The sequence below is a fragment of the Coregonus clupeaformis genome, chromosome 16 (genome assembly GCF_020615455.1).
Source record: "Coregonus clupeaformis isolate EN_2021a chromosome 16, ASM2061545v1, whole genome shotgun sequence".
Classification (NCBI taxonomy): Eukaryota; Metazoa; Chordata; class Actinopteri; order Salmoniformes; family Salmonidae; genus Coregonus; species Coregonus clupeaformis.
Window position 1 is genome coordinate 52,181,948 of NC_059207.1, and position 5,255 is coordinate 52,187,202.

The 5,255-nt window shown below is 42.3% G+C and overlaps 1 pseudogene; it reads left to right on the forward strand.

Annotated features, from left to right (window-relative positions):
- Positions 1-1,416: 1,416 nt before the first annotated feature.
- Positions 1,417-2,276, forward strand: LOC121585116 (annotated as a pseudogene).
- The last annotated feature ends 2,979 nt before the right edge of the window (positions 2,277-5,255 follow it).

Sequence of the window (5,255 nt, forward strand, 5' to 3'; positions counted from 1 at the left end):
GATGACGGTCAATCAACCTCGGTCTGGGGCTCCATGCAAGATCTCACCTCGTGGGGCATCAATGATCATGAGGAAGATGAGGGATCAGCCCAGAACTACACGGCAGGACCTGGTCAATGACCTGAAGAGAGCTGGGACCACAGTCTCAAAGAAAACCATTAGTAACACACTACGCCGTCATGGATTAAAATCCTGCAGCGCACGCAAGGTCCCCCTGCTCAAGCCAGCGCATGTCCAGGCCCATCTGAAGTTTGCCAATGACCATCTGGATGATCCAGAGGAGGAATGGGAGAAGGTCATGTGGTCTGATGAGACAAAAATAGAGCTTTTTGGTCTAAACTCCACTCGCCGTATTTGGAGGAAGAAGAAGGATGAGTACAACCCCAAGAACACCATCCCAAACGTGAAGCATGGAGGTGAAAACATCATTCTTTGGGGATGCTTTTCTGCAAAGGGGACAGGACGACTGCACCGTATTGAGGGGAGGATGGATGGGGCCATGTATCTTGGCCAACAACCTCCTTCCCTCAGTAAGAGCATTGAAGATGGGTCGTGGCTGGGTCTTCCAGCATGACAACGACCCGAAACACACAGCCAGGGCAACTAAGGAGTGGCTCCGTAAGAAGCATCTCAAGGTCCTGGAGTGGCCTAGCCAGTCTCCAGACCTGAACCCAATAGAAAATCTTTGGAGGGAGCTGAAAGTCCGTGTTGCCCAGCGACAGCCCCGAAACCTGAAGGATCTGGAGAAGGTCTGTATGGAGTAGTGGGCCGAAATCCCTGCTGCAGTGTGTGCAAACCTGGTCAAGACCTACAGGAAACGTATGATCTCTGTAATTGCAAACAAAGGTTTCTGTTCCAAATATTAAGTTCTGCTTTTCTGATGTATCAAATGGGAGACTTATTAATCAAATTAATTACTTAAAAATCATACAATGTGATTTTCTGGATTTTTGTTTTAGTTTCCGTCTCTCACAGTTGAAGTGTAGCTATGATACAAATTACAGACCTCTACATGCTTTGTAAGTAGGAAAACCTGCAAAATTGGCAGTGTATCAAATACTTGTTCTCCCCACTGTATACACAATACCATATTATGTTAAAGTGGAATTGTTTTTTGAAATGCTGAAATGTCTTGAGTCAAGTATTCAACCCCTTTATGTCAAGGGCAATGATGTTGGTACGCAGACCCGCCAGCAACTGCGGCCTCTCATGACTTACAATTTTTGTGGCCCCCGACCCCAATCAAAGTTGCTCATCCATGGATTATATATCAGTGTTTCAGATTTGTACGATATTTCCATTTGACAGTGTAAGGGGAATGTTAGACATAATATTGGGACTCTTCTCCGTCAATGTCTGTGTCCTTCTCATCCCTTTCGCTCTTTCTATTCCTCATCTATCATTCTCTCAGTAGAGATGACTGGAGCCGCCATGTCCGTGTGTCTACTTTACACCCTGTCTGTCTGTTCAGCCTGCTACATCTCCAACTGTCCCATCGGGGGCAAGAGGTCCATAATGGACGCTCCACAGCGCAAGGTGAGCCGCAACTGAATCTGTCTATGTCTAGACTATTTAAATATAATGTGTAAATAACAGCTATGATTTGTCTTAGAGATGCATCAAGATGAGTAGGAGCAAAGTGGGGCTCTGTAAAAGCACTGAATTCTGAGATTTGACAATGAACCGTTATCTTCATGTAAAAGGGAGCAAGAATGTTGATAAGAATCTATTTTTTTGGAATGATGGAACAACCTCATACCCGACTGTCCCTTCTCTCCCCCTGAAGTGCATGACATGTGGACCAGGGGCTTAGGGCCGCTGCTTTGGCCCCAGTATCTGCTGTGGGGAAGGGCTGGGCTGCTGGATGGGCTCCCCAGAGACGGCACGCTGCATGGAGGAGAACTACCTGCCCACCCCCTGCCAGGCAGGAGGGAGACCCTGTGGATCTGATACAGGACGCTGCGCTGCACCGGGAGTCTGCTGTGACTCAGGTGAGGGCACATCAATCCTATATTTCTGTGATGATTCTTGTGGTTATATACCACTGAAATTGTTCTAATAGAGTGGTGGATACAATTCTGTGCTTTCTGACTTGTGTATCCTGCTCCATCCTTTATTTTGTATCTCAGAGGGCTGCAGTGTGGACCGATCTTGTCTGGCCGAGGAGGAAGGCCGACAATCAAATCAGCCAATCAGAGGGCAACGACTCTGGTGACGTAATCCTCAGGCTCCTGCACTTGGCTTGCCACACCCCTCCTCATCAAGTCCACCAATGAGCTGCAAGTGACACCAGGTTTCCAATCACTTGAGAGATAGGTTGATAGGATTTGTAGTTCAAAGTTACCTAGTTGTAGTTCATTTTACAACCCACCTATTTCACCCACCCATTTACTGGCCTCCTTCTTCAGTATATTGGCAACCTCACTGGATGGGACCTAGCTAAGAATTTAACATTTAATGTATTATCAAACACTGGAGTTAAATTCTTAGTTAGGACCCTGAGCACTCCTCTGTAGATTGCCTTTATATTGCATACTTAAATATTGTAGCAATGTACTGTATGTATAGAAATAGCTGTAATAATTATTACACGTGTAAAGAGTCCAAATGTGTATGTTAATAAAGCTTGTGATAGTATGCGTGGTGTATGTCTTTTTCTCTCTCATCTAACTCAAACAATTACCAGTTGTGCAATGACATCTACATCTGAAACATGAAATGAGTGGCTAAGTACTGTGCGTCATATAGTTATCATATTTACTGTAACATTAGGCTCAGTGTTTAGGCCTGTGCTTTTAAAAGCAACGTGTCTGTTCTACTAGTTTTAATTCAGTGGACTTTACTCTCCCTCACTGGCTGTCATTATTTTGGTCTCATATCACCCAAACATTTTGAGCGGATCTCCAGAAGGTAATTTAGAGTTTTTAATGTCCAATGATGAACCATAAACATAAAATGTAATTGCTGATTGTGATATGATATCCAAAATAGGTTGTAACCATAGGCATCAGGTGCGTTCGTAAATTGCCTCCAGTGTGTCAGAGTGCACTCTGGGTCATTCGTAAATTCAGAGCGTTTAGAGTGCACACTGGACGCTCTGGCCGAAGAGTAGGGTTGATCAGAGCGTTCTGACCTCACAATGGCAGTCAAGCACCCAAGCTAACTGGCTAAAGTCGGCTAGCTTGCTAGCTACTTCCAGACACAAATGAGAGAACACCTCACTCTGACCATTTTACTCGCCCTAGCAGAGCTGGTTAGGCTGTTTTCATGTTATCCAGAGCGTTAGTGACTGTAAATGTGCTGCTGGCAACAACTGAAATAAGTTTATTTGCCGACATTTACTGGCATCGGTCATGTTCAGCGGGTGTTGAGCGTTCGAAAATTCATTCTGTGCTCTGGCACAGTCAGACGAGAGTGCTCTGAAATCGGAGTAGATAGCCAGAGTGAATTTACGAATGCACCCATCATGCTACATAGTAACCATAGACATCACGTTACATAGTAACCATAGACATCATGTTACATAATTAGTAATCATGTAATTCTATAAAGGTATAGGACACTTTAAATCACTGCTAGGCAAATCCCCGCCTTATCTTAGCTCATTGGTCACCATAGCAACACCCACCCGTAGTATGCGCTCCAGCAGGTATTTCTCACTGGTCATCCCCAAAGCCAACACCTCCTTTGGCCGCCATTCCTTCCAGTTCTCTGCTGCCAATGACTGGAACGAATTGCAAAAATCTCTGAAGCTGGAGACTCTTATCTCCCTCACTAACTTTAAGCCTCAGTTGTCAGAGCACCTTACCGATCACTGCACCTGTACACAGCCCATCTGAAATTAGCCCACCCAACTACCTCATCCCTATATTGTTATTTATTTTTCTCATTTGCACCCCAGTATCTCTATTTGCACATCATCTCTTGCACATCTATCATTCCAGTGTTAATACTAATTGTAATTATTTTGCACTATAGCCTATTTATTGCCTTACCTCCATAACTTGCTACATTTGCACACACTGTATATATGTTTTCTGTTGTATTTTTTGACTTTGTGTTTTGTTTTACCCCATATGTAACTCTGTGTTGTTGTTTTTATCGCACTGCTTTGCTTTATCTTGGCCAGGTTGCAGTTATAATGAGAACTTGTTCTCAACTGGCTTACCTGGTTAAATAAAGGTGAAATAAAAATAAAAAATAGAGTATAACATCTAATCAGGGAATATATTCAAATGTTCCACCAAAAAAAATAGGAAACAATGAGCATAATTTAGATACAATGAAATACTGATATGCTTTAATGTTTTGTGAATCAGCTTTTACTATTATTTGTTTGTTTATTTGAGGGTTTTTTTACATTCTGCACTACATCCTGCAACTGGTGTAAAGTGTCCTTAAGTCTAGTCCAGCAGCTGGATCTCTCTCTGTCTACTATGCAGTAGCAGTTAGCCTGGGACAGTGACCTTTAGTTTGATATAAAAACCTAGATAAAACCTTTTATAATTACTACTACCTTTTATCATTACTACATTGGTGTAGATATCTAATATTGATGTAATCTTGATGTAACCTGGTCAGAATCATAGAAATATAATTTATAGAACATATGTTTACATTTGTACATTTTAGTCATTTAGCAGATGCTCTTATCTAGAGCGACTTAAAATTAGTGTGTCAAAACGCTCTTGTAACGTATACCAGCCAAAAAGCCAAAGGGACGTGACACATACATGCCACAAGACATCATAAATAGACTATAGACTTCAGAATTAATATATTCTTTCTACTCGTGTCTTAATGTTAATTATGCCATGCATTAGTCAATTCTCTCTGAATAACCTCAAGAAGGTTCAACCATGTCCATTCTGCTTTGTGTATTTCTATGTTAAACCGGTCTTTAACATGGAGAGGCAGAGTCCATGTTCTCAGGACTACAGGAGCTCTTATTGGTTCAGACTCAGCACACAGATAAAGATGAGATAGATCAGAGAACACACAGAGACATTTACCCTATTTAAGTGATAATGCCCGAGAACCCGGTGTTTGGAGGATATATTGGCACAGGTGTTGTTAGGCCCGAGACGAAGTCGAGTGCGGGCAAACCATGCCAATATATCCTCCAAACACCGGCTTCAAGGGCATTATCACTTTTATTCAACAGGTTACCAACATATTCAAATAATGATTGACATATTTTCATTAAAAACTATATTTTGATGAATTTATTCATACTATTTCATCCTTCCACAATA